At 38.3% G+C, this 23,278-nt stretch overlaps 1 protein-coding gene across 2 annotated transcripts in view; it reads left to right on the top strand.

Moving 5' to 3' along the window:
• The window catches only part of TRMT9B (tRNA methyltransferase 9B (putative)), a 118,416-nt gene that overhangs the window by 52,865 nt on the left and 42,273 nt on the right, over positions 1-23,278 (top strand). The window contains exon 1 of one of the 2 annotated variants that reach the window (XM_010401628.2): positions 17,374-17,390. The exons of the other annotated variant lie outside the window; for it this stretch is intronic. The gene's annotated coding sequence lies outside the window, so the exon portion shown is untranslated. Of the gene's footprint in view, positions 1-17,373; positions 17,391-23,278 lie in introns of those variants that run through there. 2 annotated transcript variants of the gene reach the window in all.

Raw genomic sequence — 23,278 nt, 5'->3', positions numbered from 1 at the left:
TGGATTCCCATGGTATCTTACATGGCATCTTAGAAGATTTTCTGTTTGCATTCTCATCATTCCAGATTTTCATCTGAAATGGCAAAACAGTGTTATAGAAGTTTGCCATCAAATAGAATTCTGTGGCAAATGCCTTATCATCAGATAATATTCATTCATGAGAACCAAAGGCTTTTTCTGAAAAAGTTGTTTTCTTGGCTTGTTTAATTTTCAGCTTCTTTACAATATTACTTTTTGAACACTGGTTTTGTTTTAATTAGAATTAAAGATGGTGGAGACTCAGAAGATCTGATAAAATGTTCAGTTTAAAATTTTGACTGAACGAATCCCATTACCTATCTAGGAGATTTGGAAAAAGAGGAAAGAGGGAGGGATTTCTAAATTTTTTCCCCTTTTTACTTTCAGATTTTTTATCCCATCATAGTTTGAAGTTTCATTTTTGTGTCAAAAATACTTTAAGGACTGGCTTGAGGTTTCCAAATGATCTGACAGCTCTACCTGTGGAGCTTTCTGGCCACCAAAACTCTCAAGGAATAATTGTGGTTCTTCTGTTGTGGTATTATCCTTGCATCTGTATAAGGGTGAGCTGATTGAGGAATGGCATATGTGAATGTTTTGCATGAAACTTTCTTGTGCAGGTCAGATAGAGTCAGAGCAGCTGGGACATGTAAGGGCCATGAACAATGAAGAGGCATAAGTTCAGATCTGCTGGGCTTTCACAATTGATGTAAGGTCCAGATCTTCAGGTGGTACTAATGTACAGCTATAATGACTTACTTGGAACTGTATCAGCACTATATTGGCACCATATATAGATCTCAGGGCATAATGGTATTTTAAAATCCCATCACTGTCATGAGAAATAACTGATTTCTGCTCTAAAATCTGTTTAGTAAGGAAGCTGCATCAAAACTGACATCAGGATTTGAAATAATACTGGAGTATATCGTTATACCTATATGGGTGGAATTGGAAATCAAGATTAAGAAATTATATAACTATACATTCATTGTGATTACAAAATACGAATATGGAAACATACAAGAAGATGAGAGTTTTAATGTGTTTGTTTTTCTACCATATGGCTGTGGTAGACACCTATGCCATAATAAGCACAAATGTTGATTTAATATTTTCCCTCTTGTGCAGGGATGTATGAAGCACAGACTAGAAGTCAAGTGTTTCAAATTTGACTTAGCTGATGTAATAGCAAACAAGTGTGCTGTATCCAGATTTCACTAACATGTAATAATCTGTGTAGTCATAATGTATTTTCAAAGAGGTATTTGTTTTGAAAATCTGTGGCAATCCAGCTATTTTCTTAAGAACTTAACTCTGGTCTTTCAGGTAATTGATTCATTTTTATGACTTTTTTTTTTTTTTTTTTTTTTTTTTTTTTTGGTAGGTGGTGCTCTCTCTAATGCATTTTGATATTATTACTGGAAGCTCTCTCCATTGAGGTACATTTAAGTTTTATTATGTAAATTATCTGTATAATCATGAGCTGCTTTAGAGTGTAATCTTTTACATGCTACGACAGCTGGCCACCAAGTAGAAATGTTTTCTAAGGCAGGAACATGTGAAAGATATCCAGTCAAGCAAAAGGAAGAGAAATGGCCTTAGACAAAAATCCCTGAGAGAAGCTGCTAAGCCTCTGCTTTGTTAGTCTCTGTTCTTCTGTTTTGTTGGACTGTAGGTACAGTGGATTTATATCTATATGCCTAATTAAATTGTGTCAGATTAATTGTCACAAAAGTCTTACATTAGCCTTTTACAGTTGTAATCTTCTCCTGTTTTATGTTGGATGATAATTTGGTAAAATGCCTAGTGCTTGGGAAGGTTAGTGGCTTAGGTGCTAACTTGAGTATATCCAGACTATTAAAATCTTTTCTTTCCAGTGATGAAATAACCTTGATAGATTTAAATAACCTTGAAAGAGTTTGTCAAATTGACAATTGTAATTGTTCATCAAGTAGTTGGATTGCTATGGAAGCACACTCTGCAAACTTTGAGAGAAGGCTGATTTCATTGACATAATTTCTCACTCCTTCAATTGCTGGGATATTGTGAGCACAGGGAGGTGAGTACTTGTTTGAGCAGCTGCTGCCAATAATATCCCCATCTGAAGGCTGTGCTAGCTGCTGGAAATTCTGTAATCGTATTACCACAGTATGTGCTTCTCTTTGGAGGCAAGGAAGCTGTAAAGCCTTAAACATTCAATCAGCTAGTATTCTATTTGCTCTTGCAAACAGACTTTGGCCAGGCTGAATTTGTTGTTTAAAAAGCAAGACCTGGCATGATATTTTCACCACATCCTTTCAGATCTGAAATAAAATAGGCTCAGAAATGGGTCTCAGTGGTGTAGTAATTTTCTGTACAAGAGAAATTCAGAGTTGCCTGTTACATCGCTCACACTGTGAGTGCCTAATCCATTAGAAGGTGTTTAAATCTGGCTCTTGCCTACTTCACTCTTCTGAAACTATAACACACTATCTGACCAAGACCTTTTGCCTAACACTCTTCTTGGGACACAAACTGTGCAAAGTCCTCTGGAGCAGGGTTTGAAACCATCCCAGCGTTAGAAGAACTGGTCTCATTCATGCTCTTTCAGAGTTCTTGTTCAGTTCTCTGAAGGACAGTGTAGAAGTAAAGTAACTTCTCAGCTAAAGCTGTATTCCTCTCTAAGGACTGGAAAACCTCAAAAGAAAAAGAATTTCCAGTCTGATAATAGTAGTTTTGGATCTGTCTGTGGATTTTTCATCATCAAGTTCATTTTCCTAATGGCAATTACATAGAGCATAATTGACTTGCTCAGTGGAAAAAGCAAACCATGTGGAAAAACCACACAGTGGATTCATATTCTCCTTCTTCTTACAGATGTAGTGTTAGTTTGTGTGACAGCAGCCAGTTAGTCCAGGTACAATGTTACGCTAAAGTAGTGCTTTTAAGCTCTCTGGGTGTCTCTGCCCTGCTGTGCTTTGCACTCATACCCTGGCAGGAATGCTAGAAAGCAAAGGTCTGTGAGGTTGATTGCAAACTGTACTGCCCTTAGAGTAAGAAAAAGAATTGCTGTTTCAGATTTCTTATTTGCATGGTCCTGTTCTTTCACAGGCTTGTGAGAGGAGAGGAAATGGCTGAACTGCTTGCATTCAGTGCAAATTATTTTGTAGTTGTGCCAGTAGGCTCCAACTGAAACTGAGCTGTGCTGTCCTAAGGCCTGTAGTAGCTCACTTCTGCCTTCAAATGGTCTTCAGATAAGAAAATCAGACAGGGTTAGAAGGAAGTAGGGTTAGTAAGGTGAAATTACTATGACTTTTCTTCATTTGTGGATCCAGATTCTCCCACTGAGTTAAAGTCTTCTTTTAGGACAGTAGCTATGTCAGTTCTCTCTTTTTTTTTTTTTCCCCCAGCCTTGTGTTCCTTAGGTAGTTAAGACTAGGTAAAATCAGGGGATGAAGCTTTTAGGTATCTTTTGGAAAAGTGTCATTACAGAGGCCTGGTTATGCAAAACTGAAAAGAAGATTTTTCCACTTGGCAAATACCAGTTAGCTTTTTCAGTGGCTTAGTGCAGGAGTTCAGCATGATTTCCTTATTTTAAAAATAAGAATTGCTGAGAGATTAAAACAACATGGATTGCAGAAAAACAGGTATCATGTTCTAAAAATGATTGTCTTCACAGTTTTGAGTTAACAGGACTTACAGGAAATGGTGTTATATGAGTGTTTCATTTAAGAAAATAGAATTGCAAAATCAAGCTTCTTTTTCCTCAGTTGTAAAACTTGCTCATTTTTCAGTTTTTTTGTGATTTAAATATTTTTCTTCAGGAGCTGTCAGATGGAATTAAACGAATCACCAGTGCTATGCGTTTCACTTAATGTCATGTCCACTGCATCTCAAATGAAATCCACCTAGCAATTATTACCATTCACTTGCAAAAACTGCTACATTCATAATTTATGTTTCCCAAAATGTAGCCAGTGAAAGTGTGAAATGCTTCTGTGCTGATGTGAAAACATGAAATGAACTCAGAATTTTTGGCATAGATTGAATTTAAATATAACTCAGCATGACTGAAAATCTCAGTGTCCTAGATTTGCACTTTTAGGTTTCAATTTATACTAGGCATGAGTAAGTGTTAGCTGCATGAATAATGCATAATTTTCTTCAGCTCATTCCCTACACATATTTATTCATATCCACTGTTTAAATGAACCTAAATGCCTGTATTGGTAGGTGTTCACTGGTGTTCTCATAAGCTGTGGGATAGAGCAGTTTCCTCAGGCTTGAAACAACTACAGACCTACTTACCCAGAGACCACCTCTTCAAATGATCGTTTATTCTTAGTCATCATCTGAATTCAATGACAGAAGCCCCCTTTCATACTTCTGTGTCATTATCTTGAATAAAATTCTCGTAAATTTATATGTATTTTTGTAATATATTTCTGGTGTCCGGTATACTAATTTGTGGAAATGAGAATGTCATCTTCTATGACAACCCAAATGCACACAGGGTTTGGGACCTGAGGGTGTGTTTTTCCTTTAGACACAGGATACCACAATCAATCCACACCTTTTCAGAGCTCAGGGGGTCTGTGAACAAGGGATTGGATAAACAGAAGGAGGCAGTAGAGCTGAATTTGTTGGGTTCCATTGTTAGAGGAGCTGCACAGATCTGTTGATGTTGGTTCACAAAAATGAATTTGGTCAGAAAAGAGAGACTAGTATTATCTAATTTTAGATGAATGGAAACTGATTTTGTCACTTCATTGGCAATTTGTGTTTTACCGTTTTACAGTTTAAATGTCACAATCTTAGTTTTTATATTATGTCAGTTATTCAAACTTCTATGGATCTATAGTTTATTACTGCCTGTATGTAGACAATGAGTAAATTTCCTTTAATAAGGTTTAGTAACAATTGTTAAGGTAGCACATTACTATTATGCTCAAAGCATAACTTTAATCTGCAAAAGAAGCTTTTTAAAGGTATTAGTGATAGGTATATGCCACACAGCCATCACCTTCTGTATGGATTTTTCCTCAGTTTCTTACCATGAGTAATATATTTTCTTCATCCCAGTGCTTGTGGTATTTGTTATACATTAGGTGCTGAGAAATGCAAATAACATGCACACAGTCACAATAAAGTCTGCAATAGGAAGGGAACTTAATTTGTGCTTCTTGAATCCACATTATTGCCTGGATGCTACAGTACTGCCCATCTTTTTTGTACTGCAGTTGTGTCTTGGAAAATTATCTCTAAATGAGGACTTACTAGCTATTTGAGTTATTCAAATGAAGAAGATGAAAAGAATCTGCTTGTTATTAAATCTCATCCTCAATTCCCTCTTTCTGTAACTGGTAGTCCATTAAGACTGTTTAAAAAAAGAAAAAAAAAGAGAAAAATAATTTAGTGAAGTTTATTTGTGGTGCTGGGTAGAATTTAATTTTCTGTATTATGGAAAATGTAGATGCATGTGTTACAGAAACATTGCAAAATTTTGCAATTGTGAAGTGAGATAAATCTAGAATGTTTTAAAATTTAACCCAGAATGAAAATGCAAATAATTCCTTTAATTTCTGAAGCAGAATTTCTTTGAAATTACACAAGTCATTTACACTGGTATGGGACAGTTTTTTCCAAAGAAAAATTCCTGGTTGATTTATATTAACTTTCCATCTTCCTGAGAACCATGTAAAATTCTTTAATCAGATCTAGAAACAAGCAGCTGTTCCATATTTATGAAATAGCAAGACTTCATGAAATAGTAAGGCAATGAGAACTTTGAGGTGTGAGCTGTTGGCAACTGTTACTGTCTATCAGTTTAATAAGACTTTCTCAGAAATGAACAGTCTTTTCCAGTGCAGAATATAGAGTTTCTGTCAGCCCAGGACAAATAGAAGTACCAGTAATCTTCAGAGAAAATTCTATTTCACATGCAAAATGAAATAACACAACGGTCATTAAGGTTCATAAAATCCAGTGAAATGACCTAAGGAATGATAGAGCCATGAGCTAGAATCCCATAAAATTGTCCCATTTTGCATGTCTTAGCTCTCTTGCATCAGTCAGCTTAGACCTTAGAACACATTTCTGCTGCTTGTTCTATTTCTTTTCAGAGATGATCCCAGAGAGCCAGTGTATTGGGTTTGCGTGGCTGGATTTTGGTAGCTGGGCAGGGCTACAGAGGTGGCTTTTGTGAGAAGCTGCTGAAAGCTTCCCCAGGTCTGACAGAGCCAATGCCAGTGGGCTCCAAGATGGACCTACCACTGGCCAAGGCTGAGCCCATCAGTGATGGCAATAATGCTCCTGAAATAACATATTTAAGAAGGGAAAAAAAATCATTGCAGAGAAGTAATTGTGGCCACAGAAGAAAGGAGTGAGAATATGTGAGAGAAGCCCTGCAGACACCAAGATCAGTGAAGAAGGAGGAGAAGGATCTGCTCCAGGTGCCAGAGCTCAGATTGCCCTGCTGCCTGTGGTGAAGGCTATGGTGAAGCAGCTGTGCCCCTGCAGCCCGTGGAGGACCACAGGGGTGCAGAGATCCACCGACAGCCCATGGAGGAGCCCCACACCTTCCTGAAGTACTGAACCCTGTGAAAAGGGACCCACGCTGGAGCAGTTTGTGAAGAACTGAAGCCCATGGGAAGGACTCACACTGGAGAAGTTCATGGAGGACTGCCCCCCATGAGAAGGACCCCACACTGGAGCAGGGGAAGGACTCCTCTCCCTGAGGAGGAAGCAGTGGCAGAAACATGTGATAAACTGACCATAACCCCCATTCCCCATCTCCTTGAGCAGCTGAGGGGGAGGAGGTAGAGAATTGGGAATAAAATTAAGCCTGGGAAGGAGTGGGAGGTCAGGTGAAGAGGTATTTTTCTTGGCTTTTGTTTTACCTCTCATTATATATCTCCGATTTTGATGGGTAATAAATTCAAGTAATTTCCCCAAGTAGTGTTTCTTATCCATAGTGGTAACAATGAGTGATCTCTCCCTGTCCTTATGCCAAAGCACAAGCCTTTGATTGTATTTTCTCTCCCTTGTCCAGCTGAGTACAGAATTGACAGAGCAGTTTTGGTGGGCACCTGGTATCCAGCCAGGGTAAAAACACCACAGCCAGTTAGACCAGTGTGGCAGCATTCTGCATGATTTGGATCCCTGCACTTTGGAAATAACTCACCTGAACTCTGTGCCTTTCAATATCTGGATTACAAAAGAGCCATTGGGTGACAATTACATCTGTTTGCTCTTAGCAAAGGTTGGATCCAAAGCAAATGGTTTTAGGAAAGTGTGCTTCACTAAGCTGCCTACATAAACTCCATGTTTTGTTAGTCTCAGCAGCAGTCCCAGACGTTGAATGATTTGTTTGCTTCTTCCTCCACACATGTGCTGCCTTTTCATCAGCATTGGCACACACTGCACAGAGTGTGGGGAAATGCAGATGTCTGAGATAACTGGCAGTATAATAAACGGGAATTAACTGACACTGAAATGGGAATGCTTGACAAGTAAATCCATGAAAAAAAGGAAGACTGACCGTCATGAAATAGTAATAGCATGAAAATAGAACTTTTTAGCAAAATCATTATCATGACTATTTCCTTTGAAAGAAACTTATTGGAATAGAATTTATTTCTGGTAAATGAGATGTGCAACTACCCTGTTCTGTAGGGATATAGTCTTTTCAGTGCTTTTAAGGCCCAGTTTCCCAGCTCTCCAAATGTATTAGCCATGTGAACATCTCTAGTTCTTCCCTGAGAGCACTCACCTGGTGTTCCTTCAAGTGCATCTAGTCCATAATGTGCCTTTCAGGGCCCATATATGCATGGTGCTGATGAGCTGCCTCATAATTGACTCTATCTAGAACAGCCAAGTCTTCTAGCACCTACCTGCACAGCAGAACCAGAAACATCATTACATGCACCAATGCCCCGGCTCTCTCACCCACTGCATGCTTCTTTGGTACTGATATCACATGCAGCAGTGATATCCAGCAAGGAAGGAGACTGTGATGGTGTGCTAGATCCGTGATTTTTTTCATCAGCTTATGTAGACTATAATGTGTCAACATGAGAACTCAAGCATGGCAGTAGAAGATGTGGTTATGTCTTAGCAATATTTAACTGTACAGTACTTAAGGCAGAACAAATGAGAGAACTGTGAGATAACTTTGGTGGTGACATTGAATAAGCATAACTATTTATGGAATAAACATGAAAATGGCAGTGGATAGCTATAACAGACATTAGCAGCATTAGTCTTCGAACCATGAGCAGCACAGTGTTACACTTAGGGCAGCAAATCCCTGAATTGTCCCAATCCAGCAAGTCCTCAATACCCCTTTCTTGGCATTCCGGGCCCACACTCCTGGCACCTGGTATGTTGTAGTTTTATCAGTGTAACCATCGATTCTTAGATGCTGGGATCTTCAACACTGATCCTCTTCTGCTGATCCTACCTTGGTAGTCTTTAAGTTGTCTTTTTATACCTTCAAGGTGCTGTGACCTAGGACCTTTGGTACTTCTCAGTATGTACTTCTGTACGTTCTCAGAGAGATTATTCATTGCTTCTCTTGAGTTAGTTCTATCTAAAGTTCAATCTAAAGACAAGTGGTCATTGTTGGTCACCATGACCTCACCCTGCAGCTGTTGTCCAGCAGTGACAATATCATGAGACTGTTTCTCTGTCCTCATGCCACAGCAGTCTTAATGGCACTGTTATTGCAGCATTTTCCTGTATTTTATTAATGGCCCTCATCAGAAGTTTGTTAAATTACTTTGTTTAGTTCAGCATTTCCTATACAGAGGTCTTGCATTTGTGACCAGCTGTTTGGTTAGTCCTTATCTTGCCACAGTGCCAAATATGTTTGTTCAGGGTTAGTGAAGTTACATCCTAGCCAGTCTTGGCTTACAAGTTCCCTGCACTTTGCTGTGATGATTTGCAATGTTATGCTGAGCTTGGCTCAGAGAGGCCTGGCTCAGCCAGGTTTTTCTCAGCTCCCTGACATGTATCCAAGACCCACTTGTTGTTTTCAACTGTGTGAGATACTCCTCTGCAGGTGAGGAACTTTCTATTTGTCTTTGTTGAGCTCTATGATGTCCTGCCAGACCCCTTTTCCAACCTCTCATGATCCCTCTGAAAAGCAGCCATAACTTCAAGCATATGGGCTGCTTTCTTCATTTTCTGTTGCTGCTGCATTGCTTTTTTCTCCTTTGTCCATTTTCTACATTTTTTTAGGGTGTGAGACCTAAGTAATAGAGGCCAGTTTGCCTTTATGGCAGGGAAGAGTCAAGGGTCCCTTTAATGTATTGGCATAGTGATATCCCCCTGTTCTAAGGTGGAAGAGCAGCACCCTGAGATAGCACTCGGAGTAGCAGTGCAAGATGGTAACGTGTGCTCTGGAAAAGCACGGTGTGGTGTTGGATGCCACCTTCACCGTGGGAGCTGTGGCTGCTGTGGAAGTGCTCCTGTGTTGGGTGCTGGGCTGTGGGCATGCCCACCCGTGTCCTGGGAAGAATGCTTTGGAAGCACTTGGACAACGAGCTCCTCTGCTGTCTGTACTTGCAGTGACTGTTGAGGGCAGGGGAAATAATGGGAGCACTACCCTCTCTGAAGCCCCCTTGCACTGGATTGGAAATGGGGCTTCTTGATGATCTTGGTACATTTAGGCATATGATTCAGCCAGAAGGCTCTGATGTTTGAGAGCCCAGACAGGGTGTACCCTGATGGTATATTGCTTAACACAGCTCCACTGTGATGATTCTGGCAGTGAATTTACTGGCACAAAGCTGCTTGTGCCACGGATTCAGTTGAGAGGTATAATAAGATTTCTTGACATCAAACTGACCCATTTCTGGGACAAGATGGATATGTAAAAATGAATATTCTGTGGCACAAGCACTGCTGCCTGGACTACTGCCATCACTCAGGACCATGCAGTACATTCAGATATTAGTGGCCCAATAGAGGTTATTCTTCAGCTGGTGGATAATAATTCCTTCCCCCTCCACCAACTCTGCTCTGCCTACTGGTGATCTGACATCAGAACCACTGTGCCATGGCTTTGGGAGTGGGTGGCCTTGGCCTGTGCAAGGCTGGAGCCAGCAGTGACCATAATGGACATGGCAGTTCAGCTGCCAGAGCATCCTCCAGAGCCCTGCTAGGGCAGCTGCTCAGTACCACCAGTCAGACCACCACCATTTCATGTAAAAGAGCCTAAATTTTTCACTCAGAGGAAATTAATGTAGTAGTAAGACCACTTTTTATTTTATTAATTGATAGTATGTGATTAATTATTATTAATTATAAAACATTAATTTTGTTCTGTTATTATAACAACCTGCATACATAAATGCACAGCATATCAATTATTTTAATTATGAAACCTTAACAATCTTATTATTTTAAAATGATTGCAGGTTTGGTAATCAAGAAAAAAATGGAAATTTCTGGCTTATTCCAGTGAATAAAGATAATTTAGAAATGACACTACCCTCCTTAGAGGAATTGCTTATTCATTAAACATTATTAAAAGCTGCATTTCACCTTTTGAGTGCTTAAAAAAGTGAAAGTGATGTTTAAATAATACAGAAACTGGAAATCTATTATGGAAGTAAATTCTTAATCTTGCATCCGTTAGGAGTGATTACTGAGGAAGTGTTTATGTACTGCTATCAGTATATCGTACATAATACAGATTCATAAATCTGTTGAAGAATGTAATTCATCATAACTCTTCTTTATGTAATACAGATGAGCTGACCAAAGTAAAAAATAACCCTACAAATAAAAAAAATCTGAAGTATTCAAACCTGGAGTAGTTCATTGATCAGATCTGTCACCTCAGCCCACAAAAAACTGTCTGGTATCATGATTTGGGCAATCCAGGGTCACCTTAAGTTTGCACTAATGGAAAGAAAAAAGTATATGGAACTAGCTGGCATTTGTGGATTAATTAGTTAATTTATTATCATAATACAATTAAGATCCTGATTCAGCAAAGTATTTTTTCCAGCAAAACATGTCTTAACTTCCACCATTGTCACAAAGTAGTCACTACAGGTTCATTGCACTTTTATGTATATAAACACCTTCCCAGAGGACTCTTTATTTTTGATGAAAATATCTTAAAGATAGTAATTTTTCTGCTGTCATGCTTTCGACAGAATAGCATTATGCCAAAGCAAAAATGAGATTAAACTGTTTATCTTCTTCTATCAAATTGAATAAAACCAAATGAACCAATATTACATAGGACAAGAAACAAGTTTGGTTTTCAAATGTTTCTGCTTTAATGAGTGATGGCAGCTAAAGGAGCAAATATGAATATTTTTACACCTTTTAACATACCAGTAATGATTTGTAGACATTGCATTATACCTTTCCTGTTTCAACCTTCATTGAGCATCTCTCATTTTTCGGCTTATACATTCTTCAGAACAGGATATGTTTGCTCAGAAAAAAAGGGCTCTTGAACTTAATTGGGGCCTTTGGCTTCTATGGTAATCTAAGCTATTAGCCTACAAGACTGTTAGCAGTATCAGCAAGGACATTTCAAAGGCCAATAATGCCAGTTAATGTTTGTGTATCATATGAGAGGCTGCTACTACTATGAAGTTAAAAATGGCAGTAGCAAGATATTATTAAACTTACAAAATTCACTTTGCATTTGTGGGCTAGGATTTTAATTACATCAAATTACTAGTTTACAATCTGCATCTTCTGATAATATATTGGATAGTAACTTGGTAGAAGTGTGTGGGTGTCTAATGTCACTTCTGTTTATCCTTTCCATCACCAGTGACCTGCAAACTCCAAGCATAGAATCCTTTAGGGGATTCACATTTCAGAATGAAATAATTCTTGATACAAGGAATCACTCTCTGCTCTTTAGGGCTGTATCTAGTGGTTTAGGAACTGTCATTGAGGCAAAGGCAAAATGTTGTCCTTGCAAAAGGAGCAGACAAATGTAGGGTTGTTAGCGTTTCATCCCGTGTGCTCTGTTTCTTCTTTAGTTACAGGAAATATCTAAAATCATAGCACTGTGATGGGAAATTCAATTTGAGATGGGCAGTACAGTGTACATTAAGATTAGAAAAAGGAAGAAAATATAAATTAATTCAAAGGTAATGATGATAAATAAGCAATAATGGCAAAATGATTGTCTATAAATAACAGTTAATCAAATACTGTTGTATATGCATATGTTACTTTGTGTCTTTACTGTCACAAGCTGTTGATTCTGTGACTGTGTCCCTTCTGTAAGTTGTTCCCTACATGAAAATGCTCTCAGTATTGTTTAAAAGTCTCCAGCTGGGCTACACGAAGTTTGTTAGCTCAGGTTAAAGCATGCACATATTATCTAAAAATTTGCAAATCTTCCAACAACCTTCTTATCATTTTTCCAGATAGGTAAATAAGTTCTCATGTTGTTGATTTAATTCACCTAGTGTTCCCATAGAGTGGACACAGTGAGGTTGCAATTGTGCAGGGACTTAAACCAAAGAACCTGTTACCAGGCTGGGCAGACCCTGGAACTCAGATGCTCTGTGATGCACACATCATCCCTACTCTAATCAGGGTAATCACAAAGGACTGAATTTCTTCAGAATTAGTGGCCTTATTTTATCTACTTTTTAGTGATCTTGGGTTTTTATCTCCTGGTATGATATCTTTGATCCTTAGAAGAGTTTTCCTCCAACTTCCTTTCCAAGTTTTACTCACATCTCTGCTCTTAAGTCCCCTTTGAAGCACCACTTGCCTAGGAACCATGCCTTGTTGGGAGAACTCATTTTGAGTTCTCTTTTTCAGTAGCTAATATAATGGTTATTTTTTAAAGCAATCTTTTTCTTTTTACCCCACCCCTGATATTTCTTTTCTTTTTTTTTGTAAGGAGAAAATGTAATTACTTGAAGAACACAATGCAAAAAATCTGGCACTACAAGCAGGCTGGGATTTATGAGAAAGCTCAGCTTCTAGGTGATATGACAACGTGTGATTTTGCAGCCCTGAACTGATCCCCTCTACTCCCTATTTTGCTGTCAGTGATATGTGACTGTGCCCTCTGTCATCATAACTGCTTTTCTGTGATAACTGTAGCTTGTTGAAGGTAGAGCAGTAGTAGCAGATAGGAAGAAACTTCCAGACTTAGACCTGTTCAGAGACAGCAGGCTAATACAATGAGGGCCAAATTTATTGCTAAGAACCTATTTTCCAGTAAAGGGCTCTGTCTTGTGCAATGCAGCTTATCTGGGTACTTGATATATTCAACTTAGTTAATGAGGAATGTCCTGTGAAGGATGATGCCATATATCTTGTCCTTTTCTTGTTAAATGTGTCACCCAGAGGTATATTCAGAAGTCATGTAAATTTGATGAGGAGGAATTGGCTCCTTTTTTCTCCTCAGTGGTCCAGATAAAACAGCTGGGATGTTATTACTAATGAAGGAATTGAAGAAGAATTTTGTCTTCATGATAAGCTAGCATAAAATAAATGAAATACTATTTAGCTAGAGGTTTATGCAAAACTCATAACTGCAGTACCTGAGTATCTGTTTAACAATGAAGGCTGTCTTGAAAATGGAAAGTCCTCTTATAATGATTTACAAGGTAGTAAATGAGTTGTTTCTTGCTAAAATCAGTGCCCAGAACTATAAGCCTGCACATAGCACAGCAGGCTGGCTTGGATATTGCATTCACAGGCTGAGTTCCCGTTGGAGCAATATTAAGTCTGAGAGTAAATAACTGGAAGTGTTAACTCTGAGAATAAGTCATTAAAAATGCCACTGCATGAGGTAGCCTCTTGTTAGTGTACTCCAAAGTAGTCTATATGGAAGAGTTACCACAGGAATTGTGAACTAGGCTATGGAGGTTGGCTTCCCAAGCAGGTTTATCTTTAGGACACCCTAAAATGTTTTCTATCTTCTATCTTGTAGTCTGAAATTCATCCAGCTTCCTCAATTTTTCTTCTTTAAGATCAAATTAAAAGAGGAGATACTTTATTATAGAAATAGCTGTAAGCTTTAGAAGTATTGATGTGATATCCTCAGATAAAATTCATAAGAATCTGACATGATTTTCAAAAAGGTGCCAGTATGTCACTAAGGCTTACTCCATATTGTTTTACAAACAAGGCATTCGTATTCTCACATATAAGTATTGTCCTTTCAAGTTCATGTTTCAGATATCACATTAATAAGTTAAATTGTAAAAGAGATTAATTTTATGCATATTAGGGACATTGTAACTGTTGCCTTCTTTTACATAAAGTCATGTCAGTATGATGGTTGTGAAGCCCGACAAGCAGGAAAGTGAAATGAGTTCTCTCCGACTGTTAGAGCTCATTGAGCAGTTAGATTAAAAATAAAAAAAGGTATTCTTGCAGGTTCAGCTTTTCTTTGGTAAAGAGAGGGAAAACAGAAGAAACTTTGAGAGCACTGATTTGGATATAAAGTATATGAGTAAAAGTCCATCTTTTGATATGATTATTTAATGGGTTTACATGAGGTGTTTTCAAACATTCAGTGGAAGTTTTTAAACTGGAACCCTGACATTAGTCATATAATTCTTTACTCTGAAACAGAGAGCCAGTAACTGCCAGGTGAATACAGTATTTCAGCTTACACAGGATGGTCTAAGTGAAATGACAAGACTTAATGCCAGAATCTCCTGAACATTTACTTTTCTCAGTTGGGTGTTGAAAGGAGAAATTACTGTGTGAAACTCATCTAGATGAGGAAAAAAATGCCACATGTCCTAAGGCTGATATTTCCCATGATTGGAATTTTCTTGTCAAAAATACTCCTTTAGCACCTTTTGTTGTGGCTTACAGAAGTTAATGTATTTGTCCTGTCTGTATTCTTGAAAAAAAAATGATGCTGTTCCTTTACTTTGGAACTGATATTGGATGATATTGTATATAGATCAAGTCTAATGAGTTCTTTTGAGGCAGTGTAACAAGAAGCAAGGTCACAAGGATGCTGGATTTCGTAATTGAATAGCACCGTCAATTTTTAAGGCACAATGTGACATTGCTGTTCCAGATTAACGGAGGATCCTTACAGGAGAGAAATAAAGTAAAGGGAAGAAAATATTAAGCTTTTGGATGCCTATAACAAATTAACTGGAGTTCCTAGAGGCTGCTTTTTTTTTTTGTCAGCGGAGTTCACACCAACTGCCAATATGTCTGATGAATGATTTTCTATTATGCACACCAAAGTCTGTGAACCAGAGGTGTCCTTTTAATATTTATACAGAAATTATTTCATTGTTTCCAAGGCAATTTCCTCTAAATCTCTGTTCAGTCTTCAGGATTATGCCATGTAAGATGTTCGGAAAATGCCAAGAGCAAGTATAATTTCTTAGTGAGAGAAAGTCTTTCTTGGGGGAAATCTGTCCTGCTTTAAGAGAAGACTTAATTCCCTCCTTTAGGTCTGTACAATATAGGGAAAAAAGGGGGGGGTAGATGTTGTGGAAATACAGGAGTATTTAATTAAAATTTCTCAAGATAAAGATAAGCAATGTATTTTCACAGAATTAAATTAGATAGGTAATATGATTTGTCTTGGAAGACAAATGAACCATTCTGGATGAGGTAATTGAGAGGTGAGTTGGCAATAATTATATGCCTGCTGAAAGGTAAATAAATAATGTATAAACATGCAATTTAAAAAATCCCTCCTGATTTGGGGCTAATACTGTATTGCTGTTGAAAAGCTAATAGAATAAGTATCCTGGGAAGAGCACCAATAAAGAAAAGGCTGGTGAGTAGCCAGGTGATGAATACATGTAATGTTTGCAGTGTTTGTGATGAAAGACAAACTATCTTCTGGGCATTAATCCTAAAGCAGCTGTTACCTTGACAACTGCAGGTAATGGATGGTTGTAGTGTTCATCTCTCCAGATTCACTTGTAACTACTATAAAAAATTAGAACAGCTTCCCTTTTAAATGGCTTCATGTGGCTTTCCAAAGATTTGGTGCGCAAGTGATTAATTTGTTCCTGAATGGCAGTTTTGCGTATAGAATTGCATTTGGGGAACCTGACACATGGGAAAGACAAGCAGTTATTTATGAGGTCATCTAACTTTTTGGCTGCCTCAGTGGGAAAACTATTGTGGAAATAAAGCACATTCTGTTTCTACGCAGTATTTTCAGTGCAGGTCCTCAGGCTGTTTCTGAGCATGGTGTGGTTGGTGAGCCCTCAGAAGGGATAGGGAATGGCTATTTTGAGATTTCATGCTACCCTAACAACTGACTGCTTCCTCCTGCTCCTGCTCACAGCCCCACAGTTAGAATACAAGCCTGTGCGTGTTTCTGGCCCTGCTTGTGTGGAAGTGTAGCCTCATTCAGATGTGAGTAATGTCTTTGTGTACTATGAAGGGAGTGTCTTACTTGGAATTTGGGTGATCCTCATGTGATGTACTAATCAAGTAACAGTGTCTGTACCTTGATTGTGCTTGACAACTCTGTTAAAGGAAATATAATATTAAAGCTTCAAATTTTCTACGTGCAAACTGATCCTTGAAGCTGTCCTTAGTGCTCCAAATTGGATTCCCAAGAAATTCATCAAGGTTAGCAAGACTACAGTTTCCTATTTACATTGCAAACTAATATTTTTGGATGTGTTGAAGTTTATAGTCAGCTTACAGACCTCCTAAAAAGAATTGTTCTTTCAAAGGTCCTCAGGATGTGCATGTGTTTTGTCAGTTTGTTTGTTTACTGAAAAGGAAGTTCAGCAATAGAGATTGGATTTTGATAGTGAACTCATGACAAGTTATACAAGTATCTTTCTGGGCCTTTTAGTAGATTTTCCTTTAGGTAGGGAAAATACTTGTTAAATCATGTATGTAGTTCTATCACACTCTGATATGTATTTTGATGTTTATCTTCTCTAGCATTGAGGTGTTATGTTTTCAGCTGATGTACATCCAGTTACTTAGCAATAGAATTTAATGTCTTCTATATTAATAGGATTGTTGCAAAGTGTGAACGGTCCTTTGACAGAGCTATTAAGTCAGCCCAGGGAGCTACAGCTATTTTTATACGTGAGAGACAAACAGAGAAAAGTTTAATATTGATACTGAAAATTTTATTCTGATATGTAGCACCTTGTGATCTATGGCATAGCCTCAGGGTATGAGCTCTACAAGCTGATCTCAGAAAATTGGGTAACTGCTTGCTCAGTTCAGGCTTTTGTCCATATATTAACTTCTTAGGGTTTTGTGCATTTTGTGCGTGTGTGTAAGTGTACCCATGTTTTCAGTTCTTGTTGTAGAAAACATTTTTCAATTTCCCTCTTTTTGACAGCAGAAGAAAAATATTCAAGGTGCAGGACTGTGAGATTATTAAAAACCCGCAAGTCTTATTCTTGGCAATGAAATGAAATTATGTAAGTAAACACTACTGACATATTCATCAGTTTGATTTGTTCTCTAAAACTTTATAGAGCAGCAGAAAGGCTTCAACAGCATTTGCCTATTTAATACTGCAGCTGTTTCTGGTTAGGAGAACTCAACACACAGAGTTATCAAAAATGACCAAACAAAAATCAAGACACGTTCCAAAACATTGTCAAGAGAATCAACAAGGATGATTTCTGCTTTCTGCCCTTCTTGTCTCCTGGGATCATCTGCCTGCCATTATCATCAGCTTTATCTGGCCTTCCAGGTCTACTAGAGATCAAATGTGCTTTGTTACCAATGGATTGGAGGTTCTGGTCTGTCAGGTGACGACAACATCTATGGGTACTGAATAGCAAAAACTTGGGCATACACTGAACCAGTTCAAAGGAAGTGGGATAACAGCAAGGCTCACCCTGTGTTGTAGCAGGTGTTGGCAAGCTTAGTACAGTTAGGAAAATATACAATTAAACACATTACATTATATCATTTGATACAGAGCCAGAGGAAGAGATCTTCCTCCGTGTTACAATGCAGTAGAAACTGTGTAACATTTTCAGCAAATTCCTTTGCAAGAAAAAAAAAGTTGAAGAAGTAGTTACAGTATTTCCACTGGCCTTAATTCAAGATGGAAATAAAGAAAATTAGTATCACCTCCTTTGCCGGGTCACTGCAGAATGCTTTTTGGCATTCTTGCAAGAGCGGTTGGGTTGCCAGGAGACAATAAGTTAATTTTGGAAGGTAATGCCCTCCAAGCAAGTAATGCCAACATTCCACATCAGAGTAAAATCTAATGCTCTGTAGCCAGAAGATGGCCTTTTAAAAGGATTTACCTCTCTACCTTACTGATAATAAACAAAGTGTGCTGCTGCATTGTCTGTTGCTGGCAGAACAAAATCCTGAACAGTAAAATCTTAGGGTGCTGTTAAGTAATCAACACAAAAATAATGCTGCAGCAGGCTCATCTAGGTTAAGCCATCTGCTAACTATGCTGGTACATATGTCAAATGACAGACTGCCAGAACTATTTTTCATGATCTTAAAATACAAGGGAGACCAATGTAATGTTACAATGACAAATTCAAGATAAGTCCACAGTTAATGTGTGGCATTAATTTCACCATATGGGACATGGCAACTAAAGGCTTTTGGGACACTAAACATTTACTGATGCTGTTGAAGTCTATACACAAAACCATACTGACACCTCAGAATGGAAATAGCAGCAGAATAACATAAAAGTAAGAAACACAAGAAGCTGTATCTCTGATGGTGGTGCCAACTATAGCAGTGCAGAAGCATTTCTCTTCAGTCTCGCTGCAAAATTGAATCCTCATATATTCAAGTTCAAAGTTGTCAGAGTTATGGAGAACACATGGAAGATGAATATTTGAGACAGGAATCACTCTTGAAATCGTTTGAGCTTTTCTGGATGGAGATGGGATACATAATCATAGGGATTGGTCTGAACTGAAAATCTTTTGATTATTTGGGAGAATGGGTAAATAGGCACATGGATTGCAATGGTCAGCATGTGGTCAACTCTGATGAACAATTTTGACATATTCTGCTTAGAAAAAACTATAGAAAATATCTTGCAGGGTATGTGAACTTCTTAATCTATTCACATTTCTATGTTCTTACCTGTTTCTAAAGATGAGTTGGAAAATGACAGGATTTTATGGTATCCCCGAAAATTAATAAGATTGTATCAATCCAGTGTTCCTATTGATATTTTCCCTAGATATGGAAGGATTTCTGAAAAAAAAGCCTCCTCAGCCTGAAGAAAACCTCAGAGTGTAGCACACAGGCAAGGAATCTAGACACTTCATGGAATCAAGCCTTCCCAGCACCAGGAGATGTATGAGAGGAGAAGGCCTCCCTTGCTCCACTATATATTTAGCTATGCAGTGCAGGAAAAGGAGATGGAATAAGGAAATAATGTGAGAATGTGAGAAGAGGGTGGTGACAAGATTAAAAAAGCAAAAGAGTACTAAATATAAACTGGAGAAGGGCTTAAAAGGTAAAGAACAAGAGAGATGTGGAGAGTAGTGGAAGAGGGAAAAAGTATCTTTTGAAATGGAAAAGTAAGTCCAAAATCATTACTTTCCTTAATTACCCATACACTCTGTAGGAGAACAGAGACTAACCTCTTCTCCTGCTTATGTGCACTCTGTATTTTCCATTTAATATATTATTTTTTCTTTGCAAAACCCCACAGCCCTACCCCATTTTAAAGAAAAAATTTGCTAAAAGCCTAGGGCAACAAAATTGAAACTGTGTTCTGCCTTTGATGCTATTTCTACTTTTCTAGAATGTGACAAAGATGTGTATCTTAGAAAATAGCTTTCAGAATATGTCTGTTTAAAGCTATTTTGCCCAGTCTCATTAGTCTATCCTGATACAATTTTGTTCAAAAGAAAAGGTTTTTGGAATTCATTGGCAATTATGATTTCTTACTGTCTTTTCAGACTGATATGTAGGGCAAAAATGGATCCATTGTGACTTGTGAATCAAAACATTATCACCTGTGACAAGTTCATAAGTCAGTAGAATAGACTGAAATAAATTACACTGGTCTGAAAACCAAATTCTTTTCTCTTTTCTCGTTTCTCTCCTCTCCTCTCCTCTCCTCTCTCCTCCCCTCCCCTCTCCCCTCCCCTCCTCTCCCCTCACCTCTTCCCTTCCCTCCCTCCCCTCCCCTCCTCTCCCCTCACCTCTTCCCTTCCCTTCCCTTCCTTCCCTTCCCTTCCCTTCCCTTCCCTTCCCTTCCCTTCCCTTCCCTTCCCTTCCCTTCCCTTCCCTTCCCTTCCCCTTCCCTCCCCTCCTCTCCCCTCACCTCTTCCCCTTCCCTCCCCTCCCCTCCCTCCTCTCCCTCACCTCTTCCCTTCCCTTCCCTTCCCTTCCCTTCCCTTCCCTTCCCTTCCCTTCCCTTCCCTTCCCTTCCCTTCCCTTCCCTTCCCCTCTTTCCAACCATTGCCATGTTCTTCTGATGAAATTTTGCAGAATTTCTGTCAAAATTTAAAAAGGAGTGCGACCAATTTGATCAAAAATCAGTGACCTTGGAGATCATTAGACTAAACGGGAGTAAACTGGAAAGGCGTCTTCGTGACATAAAACTCAAAATGCAGAGATAATTGTGTTACCTGTCACAAATAGGATGACTAAAGGTTAATCACATTAAAAATGAAAACCTAGTAAGGATGGAAGAAACAATGATGGGCAGAGGAATGCTGCTAAACTGATCAGATGAAACGGGATTCTGCATCAGCAAATTCCAGAGGACAATCAAAGGAGATTGATTTGCCATTGACCCTGGCCTGAAGGCCAAGAAAAGAAATCAATTGAAATGCCTCTTAGAAAGCCATGAAACCTGAACAGAGTAATTGCCTAAAAGGTAATGGGTCTTGCTGTGGGAAGTAAAGGATTTTACTTTAAGAACTAAGTGAAATAATAGAATCATAGAATGGTTAGGTTTAAAAGTGGTCTCAAAGATCATCTAGTTCCACCCACCTGCTGTGAGCAGGGACACCTCCCACTAGACCAGGTTGCTCAGAGCCCCCCATTCAACCTGGTCTTGAACACTGCCAGGGGTGGGGCATCCACAACTTCTCCAAGCAAACTGTTCCAGTGCTTCACCAGTTTGACAGTAAAAAAGGCTGTGTTTTAAGAAAATTGTAGGAATATGTCAAACTTTTATTTTTTGTTTAGTGGGAGGACCTAAGGCAGGAGAAGAGAGTGATGAAGGTAGACTGGAGAACAAATGTAGGAAAATAGAAGGAAAATGAGGTAAAAGGGCCTTAAATTTCAAAGCCTGTACAACAGTACTATTATGGAATAGTACAGGCCTTCTGTACAGTGTGAAAAACAGTAACACTTAAAAAGGTGTAGTAGATGAGGAACACAATGAAAGATCCAATTGTGCTGCTATGAAAAAGTCTAGTGGGAGTTTTGAAGTGTAAATTACTAAGTAGGAGTAGAAAGTTGGTATTACTTCTGTATGTGGCATTTGGTACTTCCCACAAAGGAAGGAGGGATATGAATTTTATATAACAAGTCTTAGTCATGAATGCTTCTTGCTGAAAAGCATTCAGAATGAAGCACCTGTATCAAGCCTATCTTCCACCTTCTTAGTGTGTACTCCTAATATCCCTTTGCACTTACTCAACTGCACATAGATTATTTTGTTTCTCTGACACAAATTTTTGCTATTTAAGATTAGTTCAGGAGAGTTTTACAATCAGTGACTCATGCAGTACCTGAGAAAGTTCAAGTGAGTTAAGTCAATAAAACCTACCTGACTGGTAAAATGACTGTAAACTGACAGTGGAATTACAGTATTTGCAGAGAAAAAATTAGTGAGACCTCAGAGAACTGCAACAGTTAGAACGTTAGAGAAAATGTCTTATAATGGCATAATTAAAGATAATAAGATAACTGAGAGGTGACTTGATTATGGCACATAAATTCCAGGAAAATGTAATCAGGTAGTAATATTCTCAGTCTAAAAAAATTACACCACAAGCCTCAGCATCTGGGAGTAAAAACCAAACAAACCTGTAATCAGATGTAAAAATCACATTTTTACCAGTGTGGGTGATAAACTTTTGCCATGAACTGGATGCTTGATGAAGTATGATATTTTGTGAAACATAGGTAATAGGGCTTGTTAGAGATGTAAATGAAATGGCTTAGCCTGTGATGTCCAGAGGGGTGTGATCAGATTACTTATGGTCTCTGAACAGTACACCATAAAATATTTTTAAAGGTGCTTGATCTTCAGTTGAAAAATTATGATGGTCCACACATCCAGAAAGAATGAAAACTATCTGACAGAATGCTAAAGAAAGCCAAGTTTATAGTGAGGTAATACCTCACTATGGGAGAAAGTATTAAAAATGGGAAAGTACAGTTGTGTCTATATATCATCATTTTAATGGATAGTCTAAAATACCCATTTTAACTTCAGAATTCTGAAGTCTGAATCTAGTAATTGCATTTTCATTCTTAAAATTATTAACATTTTCACAAATAATGTGGCAATTTTCGACATTAATTATGATGCAGTTATTTAAGCTTCTGTTCTATGGTGCATCTTGTGTTTCAAACACATTAAAATAAATAAGAAAACATTAAATTTCTATTTGTAATAGACTTGCGAGTTTTCAACATCTGATTTTTGAACTAGTGTAACCATGGTGGCTATTCCTACATGAAAAAGAATAAATTTATGATTCTTGTTATTAAAATGCCTTACTCCAGCTAAGGCTTTTAGCCTAGAAATTACCAGTGCACGACAAAGATTGCCCCTGCAGCTAAATTGACAGCTTTGATAGAAGAGATGGAGTTTGATAGATAGCAATGAGGTTATTGTAATGATGCTATGTGGTCTGCTGGATGAAACAGGACACAGGACTGTCCTGAATTATTTCCTGTGTGAACTGGGGGGAGTAGGGGGGTGTGAGATCCAGTTATGAAGGTGGACTACAGCCTACAGGAAATGCAATGTGAGTACTCTCCAGCATTTCTTTATGGTGTGTGCATAAGCACTTTTGGGCCCAGACAGATGAATTATTTTACCTCAGGCACCCAACCAGAGTGTTGCTGTGTCAGATGTTACTGGGCCTGCTCACAAGCATTGCTTGGATGCTGTTTTGATTGTGACAGTACATGTTGTGTGACCACTTACACAAGAGCTGGAAGCTTACAAGGTTTTTAGGAGGAATAAAGAGTCTAATACCCTTTATATTCCCTATCAAACTAAAACCAGTTTCCTTAACTTCCACTGTGGATTCTCCCCAGTGTGAAACCTAGGGACAAATCACCATTGAATATACAATCACCTATTGTCCTTGTTCTACCAGAAGAGAGAAAACTT

This window comes from Corvus cornix, chromosome 4 (genome assembly GCF_000738735.6).
Source record: "Corvus cornix cornix isolate S_Up_H32 chromosome 4, ASM73873v5, whole genome shotgun sequence".
Taxonomy (NCBI): domain Eukaryota; kingdom Metazoa; phylum Chordata; class Aves; order Passeriformes; family Corvidae; genus Corvus; species Corvus cornix.
This window is presented reverse-complemented; position numbering and strand designations above follow the sequence as displayed.